This window comes from Poecilia reticulata, linkage group LG5, assembly GCF_000633615.1.
Source record: "Poecilia reticulata strain Guanapo linkage group LG5, Guppy_female_1.0+MT, whole genome shotgun sequence".
In the NCBI taxonomy this organism is placed as follows: Eukaryota; Metazoa; Chordata; class Actinopteri; order Cyprinodontiformes; family Poeciliidae; genus Poecilia; species Poecilia reticulata.
In genome coordinates, this window is record NC_024335.1 from 15,343,528 (window position 1) to 15,369,629 (window position 26,102).

At 40.1% G+C, this 26,102-nt stretch overlaps 1 protein-coding gene and 1 long non-coding RNA gene across 3 annotated transcripts in view; both read left to right on the forward strand.

The window, feature by feature from the left end:
- LOC103465092 (cadherin-4-like) overlaps nt 1–26,102 on the forward strand; it is a 323,849-nt gene that overhangs the window by 44,357 nt on the left and 253,390 nt on the right. The gene's annotated exons all lie outside the window — the stretch shown is intronic.
- LOC103465091 (uncharacterized) lies at nt 17,105–19,728 on the forward strand. The gene is made up of 3 exons (XR_533751.2): nt 17,105–18,551; nt 19,042–19,155; nt 19,250–19,728. It is a non-coding gene; the product is annotated as an uncharacterized LOC103465091 (long non-coding RNA).

The window sequence follows — 26,102 nt, forward strand, 5'->3', positions numbered from 1 at the left end:
AGCAATTAGCAAACACTTGGAGGAACCGTGCATCTGCTGAGCTCATTATACAGGCTGCTTCTCAGAGCAAAGCTGGTAAAAACTTTGTTAAAGTGTTAACACTTTAACAAAGTTGGGACGACTTTCTGACGGTGGAGTGTTGGAAAGAAGTGGAGTTTTTTTTAAAGGGACAGAGACCCAATTTTAAGTCATATTTGATATGTGCAGCATAATAGCAAGTGAAGGTAACTAGTTGCTTGATTTGCTATAAAATGGCACCATAAAACACATAATACTGCCTCTTTAAAAAAGAACAGCTCAATCCTTTGTGTAGAAATCAAGCTCTAATGATACAGTAATGGTACATCCAGGTCAAGAGACGAGACAATACAGAGTATTAACAATACTTAGAAAACTGAAATGGAGAGAAACAGTTGGTGACTGCTAAAGCCGTGCACAGCAACTCGGCTCAAGCTAGCAGGAAAACTCCACGTAGTCTGAAACTTTGCCAGCAAAACGACATTATTCCTGTCCTGCACATAGGAATGGTACAGCAGCTATTGAAGGTAGCTTTTTAACCAGCTTGTGCCTACCTCTGAGATTATGCTGAACGTCTGCGCTACTCTTGACAAACCAAGCTGAAGAGCTGCAACTTTCCAGCTGTCAAAGTCTGAGGCACTCGAGGGCCTCCGAGCGGCCACCCGGGTGAGAGTCAGGTGTGCTCCAAGTCCCGAGAAGGCCCTTAACCAGAGCCGTCGGCTGCCAACCTTCCCCCCTAAACACTTTGATATTTGTGCGTCGGTGCGCCTGTGTTTGCGAGTCTTTGTGCAGACACAGTGGGAACACGCTGCTGTTTGGATGAAGTTCACATTCATTAACAGTTCATACAAGAAAGCATAATTAAAAGCTTGCTGTGTTTGTAATTACCCTGTAGCACCTGGTCCTCCACTGCGCTGTCTCCTCTGCCCACAATGTAACACTCAATATCACAGTCTCTCTCGTAGGTGACGCCACGGCTCAAGGGCTCAATTTATTCTGTAAAGTTTGATGAGATTCATAAAGTTGAGGCTTGACTCGTTAAATCAGAAGAGTCATTAAGGGGGGGATCAAAAGACTAAACGGGAATGTCAGGGCAACCCAAAAGCAGTGGAAACGCAGAGAGCGAAGGACACGTATGAAAATCAGCTAATAAGATACTAATCCCACTCCTTTATAAAACCTAACCAGCAGTGGAGTACGCTTTTTCTCATATTTATTATTGAAGGAGGAGAAAAATCAAATGATTGCTGCAATAAAGGTTGTGATGTGTCTGCACCCTGCTACAGCTCACCACACATAAGGGAGGGAATTCTAACATGCTTTCAATGCTTCCTAAAATCTTGTTTTGCTAGCTAATTTATCACATTTTTTAAAACTCTCATTCATTTTGAATTATGTTTATTTCATCCAAATTAAAAGGTCATCAAACAATAAGTGCCTATTTCTCCCCATTATAAACCTCTTAACATTTTATTTGTCATTACCATTAAGATAGATGTGGGCAATAAAGTTGCCTAGCGCGATCCAACGCGTCGACTTGTCAAGTGGGCCAAAGTGATCCCACCCTGTGCCTCCGACTTGAATGTTTTGTTTGCTATACTGATATCATTTTATCTTCGCTGCATCGCTGTGACATCATCACAATTCAAATGTGGCCTTTGAAGGATGCAGCCCCTGAATTTGGACACACAAAAATGTCCAATAGCCACTCTACGAGCTTTATAGCAGGAGTTTTATGTAAAGATGTTAATTTGGAAGCAGGTATGATTCAAATCAGGTGCCCATGAGTTCATTTTGTATAAAAAAAAAATCATAAAAAAAAAACAACTTAGTATTTATATGCTTGGTGTTTTGAGAGGGTAGTAATATCACAAGAAAGCACTGCTGGGAAAAGGGAAATAATATATATGTACTCACACATACATACATTGTCAGTGAAGGCTTTGTTGTTAACATCTTGCCAACCTTCTCATCTGGGCAAATGATTGGTTGCATTCAGTACATTAAACACTGATGAGGCGCGGTTGATGTCTTAATGCCTCATGAGAACATTTTACCTCATTAAGATAACAGTTGGGAATTAAGACTGGCATTACTTCGATCAGTTATCATCTGTCCACTTGCACTTTTCCTTCAGCAAGCCTGTCAGGAGCAGCACTGCACATGGTCTGCTGCTTGTGCATTAGCTTATCCTAGCTAATGTTGGCATAATGGTATTTTGGCTACTCGTGCAACACAATGGCTAAAACTGTTGCGTACCAATGCTAAATCAAAATCTGCAAATTATCCTGCTTCATATTCTTGGTTGCATTTAAAAACCATCGCAAGATTTATGTAAAGAATTCAGAATGGTTCTTTTTTTAATGCACAATATGAATGTATAAAGACACTGGCCTAAACCTGATCTGAAGATGTGCAGATCTTCAGATTTTTACTCCAATGCGGTTGCAGCACAGGCTGTCTGTAAAAGATCTGTCCTCTCTAAAAAATAAAAAATACTGACATAACAAGGACCACACAAAGACGTTCACAGGCTGAAGAGTTACTCCTCACAACAAGGACACCAAACTTCTAGTGCTAATTTAGAGGTATCGCCCTTTGGGAAATGACAGGCTCCTTCTTTAAACAAACAGTCCAGAAAGAGAACTAAGGGTTGGGAATGAAAGGGCGTTAACAAAGGCGGGATGGACGGGTATACAGGCGAAATGAATGGCCATTCTGACTACCAATCGGTTCAAAACGTGTTCCTACCCCTCCAAGACGGAGAGAATTCTTTCAGAGGCCTAGCGGGTCATAGGTGGATGAGTAACGACTAGCTTGCACAATTACAAATGGATAATAGCTCCCACCTCCCACCTTCCTTCTGATCTGATGGCTTTGCAAAGCAAAGCCCGGTAATGACACCAGTCTCATTCAGGCCACAGAGGGAATTTCTTTCAGCTGTCTAGCATGATAATGACCGTTTGGCCAATTTTCTCTCCTTTATCAGACCTAAGCTTCCCCTTTTTTTCGTGCCAAGTCTCAAAACGTCTCCTCAAGGTAAAAATGTCTCTTTATGAGGTGCAATTTGTGGCCATGTTGGCACTAAGCTGACAACATTTTGAAGCACCCATTTATTTCCTCACACTTTCACACAATGGTGAATATTTTCGCAACTCAAAAAAAACATTTTTAGCACTTTTAAGACAAAGTAGAAGTTTCTAAAAGTGTTCTCCAAATGCTGGGCGCTGGAAGTGTGCCGCACAAATTCCTGGATACGAACTTCTTTGAGTCTGCTGTGTTTTAGTGTGCGACTGCTTGGTTTAATGTCTCCCAGTTGGTGGCACAAACAGCAAACGGTGGTGGAGCAGACGTCAGGCATTCTCACACGTTGTGCTTTCTTTTAGCTGAATCTACTTTTAAATATTCCTCGGAGTCCCGTGTTTGTCTGGCGGGTGTTGGAGAAAGAAGTAAACACTCTGTGGGGAAAATCTACTGGGTTGGTGGTGCAGGTTTGACCTTCAGAAGTCCTTCACCGGTTCACACATTTTAAAATGGACTTGATTCGTCCCACCATGAACTTTGTTCATTGGTTACTTGTCATTTTTTTCATGAGATAAACCAAAAAATTTATGTAGTTGTTACATGTTAAGTTTGTGGATATGTTGAATTAGGTCTGAATGATATGTCTGATAAATTTATCACAATATAAGTGTTTCATATCAGTCTATCGATAATTATTGATATTGTTTTTGGTGTTAAGCATCTGACAGTTATAATTAGCTTGCCTAAAGTAACTTATGAAACTTAATTTTTCAATTTAAATAATGATGTTGAGGAGGTCTTAACAAACCTGTTCTACAGAATTACGAACAAAGATTCATCTATGAAAGTTACGCTCATTGTGTGCGTTATGGTTATTGAACTGAAGTCCTGCAGATGTGCTTCCTTCCGCCTGACTGCGCTGCAGACGACTGTTGTCTGCATGAAGAGGCAAAAATAGATCTTAAAAGTCTCAATTTGACTATCTTTTCACAGAGCATCGTTTATTGCTACAACAAAGAGCCATGCTCAGTTCAAGTTCCTTCGGTGAAAGAAAAATGCAAAAATGCAGGGGAGAAATATTTCTGCTTCACGAGCCAACGTATTTGAATTCTTTCTGGGCTGCCGCCGACGCTCAGTTTTATCTGTATTCCCGAAAAGCCGGGCACGTCGTCTTGCCTTTCACCTCGGTGTTTTGGCGCATTTCTTGCTCGCCTCACTGAGAAGACAAACGGGATAAAGGAATAAAGCGACTGTGGGTGTGGCGTGCTGACAAGGTCCTCAATTAAATGCGTCTGTGGAGACTGAGCACATTCCCCTTCATCACCAAGTGGCTCTGGGAGACAGCCGCTCTCATCGCTTTAGCTCGCGACATCCGTCGGCGGGGAGGGCGGGGCGGGATGGGAGTTCATACAGAGGATGAATAGAGAATTTGATAAAGCAACAAGTGTGACCAAGCTTTCAACAGGGGGGGCGTTTATCTTCCAGACTGATGGAGGAAGGTGTGGAGAGGTTCCAGGAGAGGCCGCAGTGAAGAGATGGTGAATAAGCAGGGCGGAGCGTCGGGAGGGGGGGAGGCAGAATCCCCTCACAAAGCATGGCATTATTTCAACAACCCTCCCCCTCCTTCTCTTCCCCTCTTGGGAGATCTGGCTGAGAGTGGCTCTCTCCATCAATGCATCAGTGCCTAACTGTCCCTTTATCAAGATTACAAGGGCTAAGGCAGAGAAACACAAACATAGGGCATCCAGATTACTCGTCCAAGGAAAATTTCTCAGGCGATACCCTGTCTGTTATTGAACGTGTCACCTCTGAGCCGTCAGTCTAAGCAACAGTGTTGTTGTTGGGTTGTGGGTGTAAAAAGGCACAGTGCTGTAATCCTGTTGGGGCTCCTTAGGATTTGATGTAAAAGCTTTCCTCAGCACTCATCCCTCGCTGAAGATCCTGTTGATGTTGCAAATTGTTTTAGCCTCTTGGCTTGGCCGCCGTCTCCCCGGCCGTCTTCACTTCCTGCATTAAGCTGGCAGTATCACTGCGGGAACTCCTCCGCTTGCAGCTGTTTATGCCTGTTTGACGGCAATGCGTGTCTGATTCATCTCTTTCTCTGGGCCTTGGAAGTTTAAAAAGGCCGAGTGCAGACAGAACCACATCGTGGTCCCTTGTGCTTTCGTACCTACTGTAGTATCCCGGTTTGCTGATTTGTTGCGTTTCTTTGAGAATTTCTCACATACAATCCTGAAAGCAGCAGTCAGCAGTAATTCCCAGTGTGGTGTGTGGCTAAAAAGGCAGGTGAAGTTTGCTGCAGATTTTTTCTCCTCTAGATTTCTCCCATCTAAATTAGCTTCTTACGTCTTACTTCCTCCTCCCCAGTCGCCGCGGCCTGAAGAAAGTTTTGTGAGCTGCCTGAGAATTCTCCGTCCGCCGCAGTAGCCGCATCACTCAAAGCTCCGCAGCCACAGGCGGGAAGCTTTACTGGTCCTCGGTACCCCGTTGCCGCCCCCTCCCCAACACCCATCGCCCGAAGCCTTGTGGCGCGGACGCCTGTTAGTACACTGGCAGGGAACAAGCACTTTAGCCCACCTAAGAACAGGTGATCCTTCACAGATGGAGGAGGCTGCTCCCAGGGGAGTTCACGCTCTATCGTTTGCATCTTTGGCTCATAAATCTTTTATAAAGGATGTCAGTTTTGCTTACACAGAGGGGGAGGCAACTGCCCCTCAGGACCGGGATGAAATACAGGTACAAAAGGCTTTTGTGAGCCGGGGCTGGTTTGTGTGTCCGCTTGCTCGTGTGGGAAAGAGACAAAGTTTCTTTCTGCTCCACTTTGCACAACTGCGCTTGATCTCAATTTGATGCGCGTCTCGCCCTAAAATGTGCTTATCTTGTGCTACAACATATTTACCATATTAATAGTGGGGGCCATTCAAACGCAAATGAGCAAATGGATGCCTTGAATGTAACCACCCACACCCCTCCCCCCAACACCCCCGTCCCTCTTGCATCAGATAGGAGTCCTGAATTCCATAGTTTCATATGTATTGAAATCCATTTGTTGTACTTTTCTGGAACAATATTGTGCCGCACAAAGCATCATTGTGTGTGAAGATTATTCAGACTGAGACATATTTAGACACTCATGCATTCAAAAGAACTGTGTTCGCAGCATGCGAATACAAAGCCAAGCCTGAGCGCTATCCTGTCCTTTCTTTTTGTCTCCCTTACTGTCGTTTCTTTATTCGTGTGTGTGTGTGTGTGTGTGTGTGTGTGTGTGTGTGTGTGTGTGTGTGTAACGTTATGGATCGTATACTCTATACTCTGAATGTCAGTGAGTTTTGCTCTAATTTCCTCTGTAGCTATGGAGTAATTATCCGCTAGTTGGTTACCAGTATCAGAGTATAGCAAGGTTTTCGAAAATGTACAGTCTTAAAACTTCGAGCTTTCCATCAAACCATTCCTGACGTTTAAAGCGTTTTTATTAAGAAGTCAGAGAAAAGTACACTGCACTTGAAGGGCTGAAAGGGCAATAAAGGCAGTGGCACTTCCTTGTTTTTATGGATTTGTCTTGTGTGATCTAAGAGTTCGCTCACGTTCTGTCATTTGACATTTAATCAGAGTATTGAATGGAAAAATAAATAAAAAAAATCACCAGACTGTACGACGTTAATAGTAATGAACAGGTAGAAACTGGTTGCTGATGGGCAGACATATGAAAAAAAAGGTTCTGGTTTGAAAAGCAGTAAACCTTTTTCATCGTACCAAAACGAGGGTTTTAAAGTCAACAGAGTATGTGCCAGACTAGCTAATGGCTACCAGACCAGCTAGTTTTAGAGAGGTTATTCTTGTTACAAGAATAACAATAATAATCCAACTTTTTGGAAATATTGCTAGTCGAGAAATCCTGTCATGGTGTGGAAGCTGAAAGTTCACCATCCATCATTCAAAGGTAGTTTTTTATGTCATTTTACTCCCATTTACAGGGTTTTTTTCTAGAGGTTTTGTGATGCGCATTTTAACTCACCTTTTGAGATTAAAACCAGCATCTTTATAGCAGAACAAGAGCCCTTGAGACAACATGAGCTTTACCCTTTTACTGCTACTTAAACATGTCATGCTTGTGAATCAATAACAAATAATCGGTTGATTAATTACAAAGATTTCAATGCATTTAGCTGCTTTTTTGTTGATAGGCAAAGGTTCTAGCTGTAATCTTTGTACTCGTGCGTTTCTGGTAGATCCGCAAACAACGGCGATGGACGACAAAGTCGCTAGGGGTTTATTTTTGCTTCAAAAGAACGATCTGATGGGACGCTGGGAGAGACCATCGCTGTGTGCAGGTTGTACAAAGAGGACTTGGCCTATCACTGAAACTATTCAAGCACAAACTGAAACTAGCATCTCAATGCTAAACATGTTGCAGCAAGCTCTGTTCACATTTCTAAAGAATTTATTTAATTTTTCAAATGATCCTGAGAAGTAGTAGGACATTGCACCAATTTGATGGTTGAGTAACCTAAAATAACAGATTAAAAACGATAAATATCTTTGTGCTCCTATGTCTTATTTATCCAGTAATTTATCACCATAAAAAAAAACATTTATTCTATACAATTAGTGCTTTTTTTTTTTTCATTCTAAAAGTTAGATTAAGACTGTGTGCAATAATAGCTACATACTCACATTGTAACTGTAACCATCAACATGCCACACAAACTGGGAAAACATGCCAACACAACATTGCCTTTACTCAGCGTTATCATAACGTGAGAGTCTCTTATAGTTTACGTCGAGTGGCAGTTTTTCCCCTCCGGTAGAGCAGTAAAATATAACACATTTAATTGAAAATGACACCTGTCAGCTTGTTGGCCCTGAAACACCTTTATCATCCTTAAAGTGGCTTTGATTCGCCATTTGCACGGTGCCTGTTGTGAATATCTTACCTTCTGTGAGGTGAAAACAAAGCGCCTGCAGATCGCTGCGCGGGGCGACGGCGCTCCACATCATGCAAACGGACCGCGAACGTAAACGAATTGCCGCTGCTCTCCGCCTTCCTGTAAATGTCAGCGCCTTTCTGCACGAGGAGAGCCAGCGGGTTCCCTCGACGGTTCCCGCCACCCTCAAGTCATTGCCCCCCACCCCCCGCGTAATCGTATTTGGATGACTTACCTGTCTGCTGAGTCGGTTATAGTGATGCTGTACATCAAATTATGTCAGTTAATCCTGCCTTTAATGACTGATTTAATGATACAAGTGTGCTGGGCCAGTGCCAGGATGCGGCGCTGCCACTCAGGCCAGTTGAAATGCAGTTGTTGGTTGTGTGCACTGCATGTTGAATATGAATTTATTGTTTCGTGCTTTCTTCTAGACTTGATTTCCTCACGGTCTCATTTCTCCGCTCCACAACATTTCCTGTATTTATTAAGAAATACATTTTCCTTTTGTTCTTGCATAGTTTCTTGTCTGCCTTAATCTGTAATCATCCATCCATCTGCTTGTCTGTGGATTCTTTTCAGATTTTCTAATAATAATAATAATAATGCATTTTAATCTGAGCCTTTAATTGTTTTAGACACTGAAACACAATTTGCAGAAAAAAGCATGACATGGAGATAGACGAGCATTTGAAAATAAGAGACACACATCCTGCATATTTAATGATGTTCAGAACATATGACAGAAAAACAGACTGCAACCAAGAAAAGAATTGTATTCATCAAATTTCCCCTCAGGTCTTGTTTTCTTTCTTCAGTGCTGCTCTATTTGTTTCCCAAAAATGTTTTCATAGAGTTGATTAGCAGACGTGTTTATCCAGGTCAAAGTTCAGGCTTACTCAACGATAATGGCTGCGCCTCTTGAAGTGGCAAAGTGTTCTAAAAAGTGTTTTGTTTTTTTCACCATCCAGCCTTACAGCAACTCAAAGGAGGTTCAGTAATACATCTTTTTCTCTTGTTGGGCTGAAAGGAAAGTGAGAGTAAATGACTATCGATTGGCCAGCCGAGGGATTGGGCCTTCGCGGCCCCGCTAACTGCTAGTCTGCCTGAGTAGCTATTATTAGCATTGCTCAACATGTCGCGCACGACTCAGGTAAGTGGCTGTCCCTGACAAATGCTGTTTGCCAGTCCAGTCCATTATCTGTGGGACCGGGATGACCGCTGGGCCCCTGCTGCTAATATGCAAGGAGATGGTTATCAGTTCAAATTAAGAGGAGGCCCTTCTGGGGACCGAACAATGTAATTGTTTTTGACAAGTTGCAGCCCCGCAGGCTCGAACCCTCCAGAGAGGAAATGGATGCAACTCAGTGGAAGACGCAGGGAGAGAGAAAGAGAGAGAGAGAGAGAGGGGGAGAGAGAGAGAGAGGGAGAGAGAGAGGGGGAGAGAGAGAGGGAGAGGGAGAGAGAGCGCCCAGATAGGTGCTCCTGCAGGACGCCTCCCCCTCCTCATATTTCAGTGGATCGGTCTGAGAGTTAATCTGTTCCATCACAAAGATGCAGATGAGGTTACATTCAATTGTGTGATTAAACCGGGCAGTAAATCACCGGGTGTGTCATGACGGAGGTGTCATCCACGCGAGTGTCGGCGTGAGGTGTGTGGATGTGCCGTTCAGGATGTTTTTGCTCCTAATGCCACGGCGAAGTCCCGGTTGGATAACTCATTAAAATCAATTTCATGTTAATGCTTAAAAACTCGATGGCTTTAAGGTGCAGTAAAACGCATTACGTTCCATCATTATTACACGCTCCGTGTTCATGTTATGGTTGTGTCGCTTTTATCTCACTTAGCACCCGGGGTGGGGTAATACATCCAAATCACAAGAGACAATCCACCACACTGGGCTCCCAGAGAGAGTTTCAGCAATGAACCAAGGTTTTTAAAAAATGCAAACTACTTTTTTTTTGTTTGTTTTTTAAAGAATCTGCAAACAATGTGGAACATTTCAGTCAAGGTGTGACTAACTCATGTATGGATTGAAAAGAGGTCCTATTATCTTTTCGCAAATAGATTTAATGTTTTGAATAATATCTGACTATGTTATTCAGTTTAGGTTTGACTACAACTAAGTAAACTTTACTTTTGCACTAACAGAAAACTATGATTTAGATGCCAACTTTAGTATCGTTAGCATATAAAGTTTAGGCAGCTGCTATATTTTCAATGGTTCTTAAAATCCTCCTTAACTCATTCTGCCTCTTGAGATCTCGCTGCAAATCAGCTAAGAAGTTTCAAACTTGCAGTATTGGGTTTTGTTGACGGCAAAACATTTATTTCATTCCAATAAGAGGATCTACAAGAAGAGCGCTCTAATTCTAAAGATGCATCTTGCAACGATTTCCTCCAGAATGTTTCGATCAACTTGTTGATAATTACTAATAAACGAGCGCCGTTCCAAACATGGCCTACATTACTAGCTTTTTGTTTTCGGGGCACAAGAAATCAGGCCGAATTTGGCCGCAGGCTAGCTGGCTAACGCTATGACATAATAGTGCAGATGAAGCATCGAACAACCAGTGTCAGGATCTTAGTCAGGGAACCGACTCAACCATTATAGAACAGAACTGGAGCAGTTTTTAAAGGACTAGCTTTGAGGCCTTGAATAATTGACCCAACAAGGGATTGAAATTACAAATTAGTTTAGGCGAGAAATGCTGCATCTGATACCTGCTGCTTGTGCCTCTTAAATAAAACTACCAGTGATTTATTTGGGATAAGATGTATTTCTACTGAAGCTTCAGTTGGATTCTAAGACTTTTTAGTTTGAAAGAAAAATTAAAGGACAAGAAAATCTTAACAGGAAATTTACATGCGTCCATCCAGGGCCCAGCATGGTCAGACCAAAGTCCAGCTGTTGACGCGCCGTCCCAAGACTTCGGGATGTTCAAAACACACACCGAGCCACGCTCCCATGAAACAGCCTTTGTGTTTCAGTCCAACTGTTCGTACATCTGACTACTTGCTCTGTGAGTGAGAAAACCGGCATCTGAAAGTTGAGGACTTGGGGTTGTTTTCCATACAAACACCCATAAAGTTCTGGACAATTTCACAATAGTTTCCAATAAAGAGGGGCGAAACGTTCATGAGAAGACAGAGTGAATGACATGAAGCTGAGAACAAAACGCAACAACGAGAACCAATTTTGTCGGCTTGGTCCGACTATGAAGAACCAGAAAGTATCAACAACAACGTTATGACTGAAAGATATTTCAACATCCTGATCCATTTCTATGAACGAAGAATGTTTGACCTGAAATAGTCTATTTATTTCTATGAGCCCCGTTTTGACGACATGAGCGAACGTTGAGGCTGTGTGTGGTTCTCTGTGCTGTTCCATGACAAAACTGAGAATCACTGAAATATTCGGCATAATTGTGATTTTTCAAATAAAGGGATTATTACAAAGACGGTGATAGACTATTATGTTGTCTGTCGTGCACCTAGTACCATTATGCAGCCAACAGAAGATTTGGAGGACAGCGAAACTGGACCTGGTATTCAATCTTGATTTTGGAACCAACACCAACCTCACATCGGGGATTAGCAGGCAAAGAAACGCAGACAGATGAATTCCTACCACGTTCACAAGCCTCGCCGCTTAACAAGGCCTGTTCTTTCCGTGGCGATACGTATGACAATCACACATGCGTCTTGTACATCAGCATTCCCCTAGGACTCTTTCCTCAACAATCCGGCTCTGACTGAAAGGTATAAATACCTCTGACAGGCAGTCCCTCTGGGAAATGTGTTCTCTAATTGTTTGTTTTAACTGGCTATTCTCCACTCGATTTGCCAATATTTATGGCGCAGAGAGACAGAGAGATGGCTACAGCTGGTGCTCAAAGAGACGGGACGAGAAGGGAACGTGTTGCGGTTGATTGCGCGTAACTGCTGTTTTCAGGTGCGCCGTGGAATTACAATGGGTACAATGGGAGAGGAACAGCAGGGGTTGGTGTTTCCAGAGTGGAGACAAAAGACGTGATTGACGGATGCGAGGATCGGGCACAACACGACAATTACAGCATGTCCAGCGAGTCACTGGGACAAATTCACTGCAAAAAGGTACGCAGTGCGGATGCCGCGTTAATTTTTAGAATCGCTGCTCATTAGACTTTGTTTTCCCAACTTCTTCTGCCAAGAAATCCGACCCTGTTTCTAGCACTTACTTGAAAATTTGTTTTGTTGCACTTGCTTCTTTTTGTTTTTGTTGTTTTTTTGTTTTTTTTTCATTTGGGCCATATGGCTGCGCTCTGTTGCAAGCTGTTCAGCTGAATGTGAACACAAAAATCTGGGCACCTAGAGACATCATTAAGACCGAGAAAGGGTTGGGTTAAAAAAAAAAAAAGTTTAAGTCCGCCATACTTGTTGATTTCTCAAAACTGTTCCAAGTCTTACAAATCTGCTGCCTGCTTTTCTGCACCGTTGTTCTTCGTGGGAAACTACCTTTGTGATTCGCAGAGCCAAATAAGAAAACGACAAGTCTTGGGGTTTAAAGTTGGCATTAAACAAACTATCAACTTTAAAAAAAAAAAAAACATTCTAGTTATAAATCATTTGTCAGTGACTTTAAACGGTGTCACCTCTTTTGTAAGTAAACCCTAAATGACGACAGATGATGGATTTGTATGAATTTTTATAATAACATCAGCACACACACACACACACACACACACACACACACACACACACACACCGAACAAACACACAGAGTATCCCCAACAGTCGATCCCTGACACTGAAATCTGAAGCCAATTTAATATCTGTCATGTCCCCATTAAAATCCGAGTGTTAATTACACCTTATAAAAAGCCTGTCATGTTCCATAATCCCACAAGCAGCAACAACTCAAACTCAATCAGCGCCTTGGATCTAGCCACGAGCAAGTGCACTGTCAGCCCGTAATTGAATGGTTGTCCAGGCCGGGCGCAAAGCTGCCAATTCAATCCATATTTATTGTTCAACATCTAGATCTCAAATCTGACCTTGAGACTTTAGAGGCTCGTTCTTTTCTCCTCGCCGCCCCGTCTGAAGAAGGCGCAGACCGTCGTGCCGAGCTGCGCCGCGTCTCGATTCCGATGCGGATCACGTCAGCTTGCCGAGAAGGGGAAGAGGGGGGCTGGGGGGGCGCTCACCAGTCTGACCTGGATGTTCCTCCCTCGGTTCAGTCCTTTCTTCTGCTTCCCACTCTGCTGTGGTTCTCTCCTCCCTGCAAGCAGCTGTTCATTTCCTGTGTGCTACTTTGCGACTAACAACCCCATATTCTCCTCAGACTTCTTGTACATAGGAGGGCGAGGGGGGGGGGGCACAAAAGAGAAAAAAAATGGAGGAAGACGGAGATGAAATGGTAGTTAAAAATGAACAATTTCTGCTTTGTGTAAGAAGGGTAATAACTACAGGAATACAGAGCTGCCCATAAAATCAAGATGTTTTCTTTTGTACTCTTGCATCAGGTTTGTTCAGAAAATATTTCTCTCAGGAAATTGAAATGTATTTTAAACAAAAAGGGCCAAAATGAAATCTTCTAATTTTCCAACCCGATTGTTTAAGTTGTCAGGAAGAGAGAGTACCTCAGCACGAGATGAACGTCTCTTTTTGGCTTAAGATGCCGTCTCTGTAAGGAGTCACGATGCCTCAGTAGAAGCATCTACACTAAAGAGAGTTGTTATTGCGACATGAGAAACGTTCTTGTGACTAAGGTTGGACTGTTTCTACTTACCTGCAGATTTCTGGGTGCTTGTCCAATTTTAGCCCTCGTATGTGAGATTAGACGTGGTGTGCTAAACAACGATAAACAGATAAGAAAAGTATGTTCTTCCTTTTTCCAAGCTTGCACGTTAGTTTTTCAATTTTCTATTCAATTACCTGTCAGGTGTGTGAGTTTTCCTCAATTTGTCATAATAATTGTTTTTTTCTTTCAACAGTAAATCTCTATGAAGACGTAGTTATCAGATCTTTTGGCCATCGCATAGGAATCCCAGTGAGCTGTCACTGTTCATAGCTCCTGGTTTTTACACCACTTGGACACACGTGATGAGCTTGACATCAGATTTAAATTGTTTTCATTCTGCAGCCAGGAAATAAACCTTTGTCCATGTTCATAGCGTTTCTGTTTTAAGTCAGGTTTGTGTTTGTTTTTTCTTCTTCTTCCTTTCAGATTCAGCCTAAGGGGCAGGATTATGTCGAAGGTGTCACAGAGACAGCCAAGTCCTCCACAGAGCAGATCGATTATTGCATGAAGAGAGCCTAAATCTCATTTTGCCTGTGTTTGAGTGTGTGGCAGCACCATCCTCAAGACCCCAAACTAAAGCTAAAAAAACATGAGGACTCTTGGATAAAATGATTAGCAGCCGCTTCTGGAAGCAAAGTGGTGTTGACTCTGTTCCACCAGGACAATGATCCTTCACATTCCAAGGAATTCCTAAGGAGGCCTTTGGAATAAATTATGTAGTGTTTTGGATTGAACTAAATCTGAATTGTGTGCCATGTGATGTTTGGTCACACAAGTTCAGTGAAGAGAGAGAGAAAACCCCTTTCCCCTGGAGGAAGATCCAAAAATCTGATCCGGTGTCGGGAAACGTTCTCTCAAAAATGACTGACGAGCAAATGGAAAACATCCAAGCATTGTCACTTTAATGATCCAAACAAACTTTGGGTCATTAAAGTGATCCAAAGTTCCATTTAACGGCTTGCTAACATCGCCTTTTCATTGATTCATTAGACAGACTGGGCACTGTACCGACGGGCTTATTTTGATATATTATCTTCCCAATTAATGATGCAGTCTGAAACCAATTGTCTTAAGTAAACAAACTTTGAACTTATAACATTAAAATGATTAAAAATGATCACATCCAAGTGCAGAATTTACTTTCCATAGTAGAAAGTAACCTGAAAACTCACAATAACCAAGTCAAGTGAGGCCTCAAGATCTTTAGATGGGTTCTGTCGTGACCTCCTGGATGAATCTTTGTAGGCTGACCACTCATGTTGTAAGTTTTCTTCATTCGTAGCTGATGGCTCCCACTGTCTGACTATTAATCTTTTCCCTTTAATAAGGTAATAATCACTGAAAACAGCATTCAGATTAACCAATATGTTTAAAAGTTGTTTGCTCTCAAATAAATGTGCTCCAAAGCAGAGTTAAAAGAAATATGTAAAGGATGTGAATTCTTCTTGACATCACTCAGTGCCAAATAAATGATTGTGACATTTAAAGTCTTTCACTGACCGTCTCTCCGTCTGTATCTCTGATGTAGTTTAGGCACAAAACTTTACCAAGTTGGCATTTTGAAGCTTTCTGTTGGTAACAATTAAATTTACCAAGTCACTGGTCACACCATGACTCATGCCAGACTTGTGAATATACTGCTGATCTATTAGACCATAGAGAAACACATTAATGCAAGCTTACCTCATTGAATAACCACTCGTAAGGGGCTTTGGTGTAGCTCCTTATGGTTAAATGACAGTGTGTAAAAGCAGCGATGCGAGGGAGATTTATGCATGTCCATCTTGCCAAAAGTAAGCATTTTCTCCTATGATTATGATGGTCGACTACACATACTATATGGTGTGCAACAACTGTGTATTGACCGATTAAGCAACCAAAGCTAATGAGATTTAAAAAACTAAATAAAAACCTGCTTTGGATTCAGCCTCTGAGAGCTCATTGCTCTACAAATTACAGACTTAATGTTCTCACCACAACCTTATGTTTTCCAAGGCAAAGCCCTTTGGTTATCAAGGATGCAGCACTCTATAAGCCATAGATTATTTATGTACGGTCTGTCCATACCCTGCAGCTAGCCTGCAAACTAGCCTGCTGAGTGGGTTTCAAACTGATTTATTTTAGGTCTAACCTCAAAAAAATATGACTGTAGGTGATGGTCTGTAGGTTACACAAACTATAGAAATGTCAGATAACAACCTTATTTGTCCCTACACAGAGAGTTGATGGCTATATTCGACTTATGTCAGTAAATGGCTAGCTTAAAGCAGACGGTGGTGAATATTGACATCTTTTGGTGGTGGTAACCATCGGTAGGTGGACTGACACTGGCGGCTGGCTGACAGACAATGGTTGGAAATTACAGGCTTTGAATCATTTGACAAAGAACAGAGCCGCATGTCGTACAGAACACGTTTTATCACCAGCTGCTTTTCAGTCGTCTTTCATAACGTCAAAGTGAATCTGTGACCATCCTAGAGTAGAATGTGTTGACGCTCTTTAAATAAATCAGTGATAAATTCAGTTTGCTTGGTAAACTGCCTTCCCTTTGATTGTTGTACGTTCTTGTATATTTTAAGTGAAAGGATTATGCTTCTTTGACATACCAAATGTCAAGGAACTAAACAATAAAATAAGTTTTAAATCAGACTGTGTTGAGAAAATTACCCGATAAAGAGCAAGACCGTCTTCAAAACGCCTGCAGACTTTGTGGATGGTGTGCATCCTTTGCTTAATCAGGTTATAGCGTGTAATGGTTGCTAAAATGATTTTTATGCCACCTTTCATCTGAAGTAGCTTTATATTCTCTTCATTTTTTTTTTTTTACTGAAGCTCTCAAAGTACACAGACCGTTTTTAATGTGCTTGAATGAATTCCTCGGCACTCATGTAGTGGAAGTCCTGATGCTTTTGCTCGATATCAGAAGTAACTGGATCAATTGTTAGATTTTTTTTATTTAATTTTTTTTTTTTATAAAGATCACAGCCGTGACAAGTTGAGCTATTAAATACAACATGCTTGCAACGATGTATGCAGATGCTACCCTGAGGCCTTCCATGCACTGCAAAAACTGAAATCTTAGTAAGATTAAATATCTTAAATTAAGGAGATTTTTCTTGTTTTCTTTCTGACAAGATAATTTTTCTCACCAAGAGGGATTTATGTTAGAATATTTTTCTTATTTTAAGTGTTTTTGTACTTAATTATCTCAGTAAGATATAAAAGCTTAATATTAAGAAAATATTACTTATTATGAGTAAATATGTGCTAGAATCTAGAATATCAATATTTACCAATCAAACTTCAAGTCTAGAACTTATTTTATATAAGTAAAAATTTCTTATTTCAAGCACATAAAGCAAAATCACATACTTAATGAAATGTCTTCAGATAATTAAAACAGACTATGTCCAAATGGAATCCTTTGTGTTATTGACAATGAAAAATAAAAACCCCTATGAACTTATACTCTTGTATAAGTTGGCAGAGTGTACTGGAAATTATAATTTAATATTTAAACGGTTGACATTTAACACAACAATTTCAGAGACAATATCAGTTTATATATCAAGATAATTCTTGGCATGTTTCCATCTGCTAAGGACCTTAATCTCATCTTCTTGATGCAAGATGTGGGAGCTCTTACTGACATGTCATAAAATTTCTATTGATGTGTGATTTGAAATGGCTGGTATTCCACACAATGAGATTAGAATCAACAATATTGATTAGCTCAATGTCATGATAAATATTTTAACTTTTGGTTTATATTTGAAATTCTTACTTTATAAGTTATTAATATTAGTTTGAACAATAATTTATTGTTCAAACTAACAATAACAAGTAGTATTTGTTTGATTTAATTATGACATCATACAATCCAAATGGGAAAGCGCCCAAAATGTCAGTGAGATAGTATTAATGTTTGATACAACAGATCTTCTTTCCGATCCGATACCGAGTAAAATTTAAGCTGGTATTGGCAATACAGATCCCATACTTTGHGCAAAGACAGTTAATTTGTTTCTTAATTAAATAAAAAATAAATGTAATCCATATCTTGGCTTCATAAAAAGAACACAATGTACTCTGATGCACTCATTTTAAACTCAGAAGTACATTGAGACAACAATCTCGTTTACTATAAACTATTTTAATTCAGCTGAAATATACAAAACATGTGAAAATCGAGTTGCAAACTAAAAAAAAGAAAATTAGTAAAGTAATAACCCTACTAAACACATCCTTGTTTAATTATTAAAACTACTATAAAATGACAGCTGAAATAGCTCCATGTCACTTTTTTTTATAATCTGTCAACATGTCCATTTCTGAGTGAGTGAGCGTCAGCAGCACGCTGCGCATGGGCATTACGTCCTTACACATTACATACTTACCAAGCGGAAGAAAAAGTAGTTCCCATTAACAACGTTTCATTTAGGCAAGATCTCAATAATTTAGTTACTTTTTAACGTACTCTAGTTAATCTACATTATCTCAAATTACTAAAGTGTTGAAAGTATTGATCCTTGGATCTGACAATAGATTTTAAAGAATTAAGTTCTGGTATCGGAAGAATCGATATTTCAGTATCAATCCGCACATCACTAACGGCAACGCCAGAGATCATTTAACTGCCCTGATTAACGGTTAATTCAGTTGCAACAGCCTAACTAAGCTTTTATCTACTGTACTTTTATAAGATTTTCTTTTGGCAAATTCTCTAATCTCGGTTGGACATGAATGACGATGGAGGACTTTTTTACGTGTATAGACCCTACAGCTGCTGTACTCAGAGGTAAGTTTAAAGTTGTCTGTCTTTCTAAGATAAGCTAACTGAAGCTAGTTAGCATGTCGTGAAATGCCAATTTTCATCCGCGGTTAAAGAGCCGCTCTTGTAAATATGAGCTTTGAACAGTTATTAACCACAATAGCTGTGGCTTAAAAATAATATCGACACGAGTTCTTGGTAGCTTCCATTTTTTAACATAGCTAAGGTGGCTTCTCATTCATAGCTTCTGATTCGGAAAATGGTTAAAGGGCAATTCCGCCTAGTATTTCACGAACTGAGGGTGTTTGATGTGCTGTAATTTAAAAACTTAAATGCAATGAGTCTACAAGGTTAGATATTCCACACTGTTACCAGAATATTTTAAACACTATTTTTGATTGGTGAATTTAAGTAGTCCTTGTTTGATTAAATTAAAATAACTTTCTTGTCATCTTGAATTCATGYAATATTGTAATGGAGCACATGAACTAAAATAAGACTTGTTTTATTTTTCAAGTAAACCAAACTGTTGCCATGGTGAAGCCTATGCCAGACACATGTCAATCACGTATTGCACCATCTAAAAGAAACTTTGGGAATTGCAAGTGACGGCGTCCTTCACATTCTTGAGGTAAGAAATTTATGATACTGATTCATCATTACACTGATTAGTCCCTAAAACGTGGTTTGTTTTGTGATTGTTTTTCTGTCTGTGCTCCAATTAGCAGATGACCCAACAACTTCAAACAAGACCACTTTTCAGCTCTGTGGTGATCGTGAAACCAACTTTCTACTGGCCATTGGAACCATGCCTGCCCTGATCTTCTGAAAGGAGGACATCATAGCTACTACACTTTTCAGCATCCGTGTGTGGGGCCACTCCTCTCTGTGCTGCTGACACGTCTTGAGAACAGCGTCCGTAACTGAGGCAAGACTTCCACATATAAAAGGCTATGGCTTATTGGAAGAAGTTCATTGCGGGGGAAGCTCCTATTGTTGACATCTAATCCCAAGATTTTTTTTTGCTTTGGACAATTTGGTTTGCTTGACTCTTAGTGCAGCAGATGTGTCAGATCTTCATTGTTCTGTCATTTTACAGGATTGTTTCAGAATCAGATGCCCATCCAGACTTTAAATTCTGACCAGTAGTCATGTTTTATTGTGTTTATGTGAAACTTAAACGTAATAAAGATGTTAAAAGTAATTGAACTTATGTCTTCATTTCAGCAAGCCAATAACATCTCTTGTTCCAGTATTCACAGGATCAATTTTTGGATGTTTGTCTTAGCATAAGAACCTTGAGTAAAGCTGTGACAAAATATATATTTTAATCCTATGCAACAATAAAAATAAACTAGATTTAGGTATATCACTGCAAAAAGTCCCCTTTCAAAAACAAGAAAAAAAAAGTACAAAAATAGGGTATAATTTTCTTAAAATAAGAAAATTTTACGCTATTTCAAGAAATTCAGTGTCAAGTAACATTTTCTTTACTTGAGATAATTTTTCTTAAAATAAGATAATATATCTTACTCGTATAAGTAAAATTGGCTTGTTTTAAGTACAAATACACTCATTTTAAGATATTGTAGGTTTATCTTGGTTAGATATTTTTTCTTGTTTTAGAAAATCTTGACAAGATAAATTTTCTTGTTCTGTTGGCAGATAATTTTTCTTATTTTAAGAAAATTATACCCTATTTTTGTACTTTTTTTTCTTGTTTTTGAAAGGGGACTTTTTGCAGTGTGGTTTTATGGTCAACAAAGCAATTCATCATTTTGAAGTGGAAGGAAAATTATATTTTGGTATTCAACCCCCTTGAGTCAACATACCTACAGCTTCTAGTGTTTTCTAGGAGTACGTCTCAGCCAGTATTGTTTATCCAGCCTCTTCTGCATGTTTGAAAGCCCTTATTTGTGTTAATTTTGATGATTTCATACTTTCAGGTAATAAAAAAACATGACCTCTGTCCTCTGTAACAATGTAAATTTCCCCACTGCGGGATTAATAAAGGAATATCTTATCTTAAAGTTACGATATTAAATCAGAAATGTTTACTTCATGAAACGTATGTAAAGGTTATTTTGAAAACATGCCGTAAATCTGACAAACTGGCCTCATCTGAACATTTATTCTAATTCACTGACATAATCTGAATATGACCCTTTAAGTAACGGATGACATCAGTGTTTGTATCTACTATTGGAAAAAAAATTTTAATGGTTTAAATTAAAACTTGTATGATTGTAACTTTCATTTAAAACCATTGCTCAATTCTTTATTATTTCTGGAGAATTTAATGAGCCCCTGTTGTCATGATGAAAAGTTTGTAGGTGAACCCAAATGCAGAGGATGGAGATTTAGAGTAGGTGATGATGAAATTTAATAAAGATACTTGAACAAAACTTGCAACAAAAAAAATAAAATCCATGGAGGAATGTGGAGTAAGAACAAAAGACAAAATACATAAGAAGGGAACCAGCAAGGGAACTTGAAGAGAACATGGGGCAGAACAAGGAAGTGACAGGGGTAGACGAAAGGATCCGGCAAGTAATGGCTGAAGATGAGAAGCCTAAATACTGAGGAGGTTGAATGCTGAACAAAAGACCTCGGCTGATGAGCTAAATGATTGCAGGTGTAATTAGAGGAAGAAGGAGGCAGACTGAGGAGGTGGGGGGAGACAAAAGTAGCCCAGGGGATCAGAAAATAAGCCTAACACTGAAGAATAACGAGACTAAAGAAACATAATTATACAAGAGTGACAGAGAATAACTAGAAGGAAAAAATAAACATAACTAGAATCACTAAGGAAGAGCTGAAATCAGGGCAGAACTAACGGAAAAAGAACTAAGGAACACCAAAAATGACAAAATCCAAAACCAAACTCAAGCAATCCCTTATCCTAACACCAGTAGCTCCAGACAAATGGTTCCAGAGCTCTTTTTATAGTTGTGGAAATCATTACTTTTTTATCAACTTTAGTAACTTCTGTGTCACAGTTGTAAAAACATCCCCACAGGATGATGTTCCCACCACTTTATCTTATGACAGGATAGACAGTTTGCTGATGACTGTGCTTTTTTTGTTTAACATCTTATGTAATTTTCCAGAAAGGTTCTGTGGCCTTCACATAATAGTTGTATTTAAATTGAGATGAAGTTATACACAGAGTAGTTTGTTGACTGCTTGGGTTACTTCTTACAGCAGTGGGCTGCATTTAGTGTCATGCAGGGTTATCGGAGGAAACGGAACTTCAGACTAACTCCTTCAAAATTGGAAAATGTGTATATATTTTCTTCCACTTTACAATTATGCACTACTTTGTGCTGATTTATCACACAAAATTCCAATAATATATGATACTTACATTGCATTTACAAGGCATTGTGTATATATAACATCCTATATAACATCCTCTTCCCTCTTCAGTAGTTTTTATGTTGCTTCCTGTTCACTCCTGGATGAAATGAGGAATCTGTGCTTTGTTTATATCTGCCTGTTCAAGTGCAATGGTTAGTTCCTTTTTTTAAGTCTCTACAGAGAGCTGTATTTCTTTTTATCCTGTTCTAGCCTTGTTCCATGTCCAATTGCTGCAGGCTGACTATGTAGCCAAATCTAAATTGCGCCTTTTTGTAAAAACCGCTCGCAAAGAAGCTTCATGTAATAGTGTAGCGTGACTAAATGCACTAAATGGCTTGTTTGTCTTTAGTGTGAAACCTTACGTCTGACGGCAACCTGATTGATCGAGACAGATTACTTGTGGACATTTAAATGTTCAGAGGGGAGCTGAGAACACGGTCAACAGAGCAGATTATTGAGGCCATCGACCAACAGCTCAGTGGTTAATTTAACACGGGAAGCCTAATATCAAGACAAACTTTCTTTTTTTTCCCCCCCTCCTCTTGGCTGCCTCTCTTCTCTCCATCTGTTACTTTGCATCCTCTTTCTCCCCTCTTTTTTTTGTCCCTTTCCCCCCCAACTCTCTCCGTCGAATGTTTAGTGCTGCTGACATGAACAATGGTACCAGTGCCTCCGTCTTGCCAGGAGAAGCTTCTCGACAATTCACGCTGATTGTTCTCAAATTGCCCAGCTGGGAGAATCACCGCTTCTGTTTGATGCTTTTTAAAGTGCCCCTGAATCTGCTGTTACAAGGAGCTCCAGTACCTCTGGCTATCATCCATTTGTCATTTTTACGCCCACACACGCTAAAACAACGTCTTGTAATTTTTTTGTTGTTGTTGCTGTGTAAAAGAGGGTTCTGTTAGAATATTTGCTGGAGAACAAATAGCTGCGATCAGCTTGCAGGAGTTTTCTTCCAAGGCGTCATCCGTCCGTCGCTGAGATCGCTCCAGTCAGGCTTTCGGTGGCGTGAACTGGTTTTCGGTTTTATTTGAATTCTCTCCCGTCGATTGTGATTTCAGCTGAGTCCAGTTTCCCGTTCTGTGGGGGACAATACAGTCGTTTTCTGTTGAACCGTCCCTACGGATCAAAGCTCTTTCTAATGAGACTCCAGTTTTCCACAGTGGTAAAATGCTAAACGTCCTCACTCCTCCTGTTGCTGTGCACTGCCAGTCAGCTGGCTGAATGCTCATTCAGTTTCCCCTTTCTTATTAGGGAAACTAATGCAACTTCCTGGTTGTGAAAAAGAGAAAAATTGCGACGATGTTGAAACAACATAAAATCCACCCAGATTTACAAGTCTGTAATTGGTAAACTTCAAGTTAAGTCTCTGGTAGAAATTTCAGTTTAAAAGTAAAAGTCTGTCTAAGCTTGTCGCAATAATCAATTTTATCACTTAATCCCATAATAAATTAAAATGAGCCTGATCATTTCTATTCTGATGATTAATATTTTTTTGAATGGCCATTATGCTTACAGAGACTTCATAATCCATTTTTTTGTTTTGTGTATTTTTTTTATTAATTTATTGTTTTTGGTTGTTGTGTTTTTAAATATTCAAGTTCAGTAGCATCTATATCCAGAAGAACATGCGAGTGAACCAGGGTTCTTTACACAACGTTTACTTCTCTTTGAGATGTCAAACTTGCATTATTATGTCATTATAAATGTATAACTTGTAGATGGTCTCAAAATAACAATATTATCATTTATTGCGATAATTTCTGGAACAATTTATCGCCTAGCAAAATTTCTTGTCACAATGCCCACATCCCGTTTCTATATGCAACTTTTACCAACGGGGAGTTAAAAATCTCTAATTAATGTCACAAACACTCAACTGGTATTTTTAGGTGTTTTTCTGTTTTTTAACGCAAAAGGTGAATCAGCCAATCACGTGGCAGTAAATGCACTTAGAAGTGTAACTTGCCAAAGCTCAAACTGAGGATCAGCTTAGAGAAGAAAGACGGTTTTACTGGCTTTGAATGCGACACGGTTATTGATGCCAGAGAAGTTAGACTGTTGCAAAAACTGCTGATCTACTGAGATTTTCACACACAAACACTCTTCTTATCAGAGCATGGTTCAAAAAAAGAAAAAAAAACATCTGGTGTTCAGCAGTTCATGAAATCGCCTTGTTAATGTCTGAGGAACATTTTTTAGGCTTTTCTCCCCCCCAGATGATGCAACAGAGAGAAATGCAACAGTAACTAAAATAGCCAATTCTTACAACCAAGGTATGCAGAACTCCATTTCTGAACATACAGCGTGTTGAACCTTGAAACAGTTGGGCTACAGCAGCAGAAAACCACATTATGGTTGCCACCCTGTCAGCTAAGAACAGAAAACTGAGGCTACAGTTTCCACATGCCCACCAGACAAGAAGATTGTAAAGATGTTGCCTGGTTTGACGAATCTCGGCTTCAGGTGCAACATTCTCGTTTGAGGGTCAGAATATGGCACAAAAACATCAAATCATAGATTCATTCTGACGTGTGAGAGCGTTGTTTCTGTCCATTCCTTTATGACCGCAGAATCCCCATCTTCCGATGGCTACTCCAGCAGAATCCAGCAGCGAATCCAAATGTTGAAATAATCTCAATCTGGTTTCCGACCATAGATTTCATGTTCTCAGTTGGCGCCACAGTCACCTGATCTGAATGCAAGACAGAACCTTTGGGATGCGGAGGAACTGGATAGTCGCATCGTCCGTGTTCACCGGCAGCAGCTGTGCGATGCTATCACTACATTTCCAAAGCCACTTTGAAAGCAAAGTAGTATCTAATATTGTGTTTCTAGAAACTGTATTACCTGAAGAATAAGAAAACGCAACTCAACATGTGAAGTCCAAGCAGAGAACCAGCTTTGACGAGAGGAATCACAGCGAACCAGACCTCTGTCGCTAATAGAAACCATAGTCTCTGGATGAGTAATACTAATTGGCCTGCATAAACAGATTTATCGCGTTCACATACTGCAGCCTCATTTTGGAGCTTCGAGATAGCTCTAAATGGCTTTTAAACTCTTATTTCTCTCTTTTTTTTTAATACCATCTTCTTTTTATAGCCCGCCAGATTGTGACGGTTGGAATCTTGAGTTTGTTCCGCACACTTTGATTGTCCAGACAGTTGTGGTGATTAATGCTTGTGCCATCAGAGCTGGGAATGTGACAGGTCTGCCATTAGCCGAGAGTGATAGCTTAAAAGCAGCACCTATAATTACTGGCCTGTCAGCCTCCTTCTGCCTCAACCATGTTCACGCACTTTAATTGAAAAACACAAGCTGGATTGGCATGCTGCATTAAAGGTCTGCATTTACGTCTCGAAAGCAGGGGTGGGCGAGCTGATGAATTTATATTATCGAGAGCCGCGCGTGTGGAACGCCATCAGGTTTTCGGTGGAAGCGTACAGTGTGAATAAATTAATACCACAAGTGCGTGCAAAACTTTTCTTTTTCTTCTGAACTAAGCAAAAGCTTCAGTGATTTATGGCACCATTAAGTTTCTCTCTCTCTCTCTAGAAACATTTGGCATGAAATAAATCAGAAAACAAACCAGTAAATAAATAAAGATAACGCCGAAGTCTCTCCCTCGGTGCGTGGGTTCCTTTCGTTTTAGCAAAGAAAACAGAACGAGACCGGCGCTCAACGTGATCCCAGTTTCTTCCCTATTTAGGTCAAAGTAGCCAAAAAACAGAAATTTTGCACTGGGACTAACTCACACATAATGTTTAGGTTTTAAAGATATTATTATGGATCATTTATTTGAGGGTAAAATTCATATAAACGCCTACATTTTTACATTTGAAAACAATTTTTTCCTCCAGGTGACGTCGGGAAAACAATCCAGCTCGCCTCACTCTGGTGACACATGGCCTGTGTTGACGACTCAACCGTCCTGTCTCATTGAGGCGTCTCCGAGAAGCTTTTTGATGATGCTGAACTTGCCTCATTTTTTATGAATGAAGCATAATGTCTAATGGGCCGAGCATCCACTGCAGCTTTCCCAGACTCGCGTTTATTTTTGGGTTATGGACCGTAAGTAACTTAGTTCTCCTGTGATTAATACAGCTGACTGACTGCATGGTGAGATGTGTGAGCTGTTCTGTTGTTTTGCTCCAGCAACACTAGTCTGAATATTTTCTAACATATTTTCTCTTCCATTAAAAAAAACGACAAAAA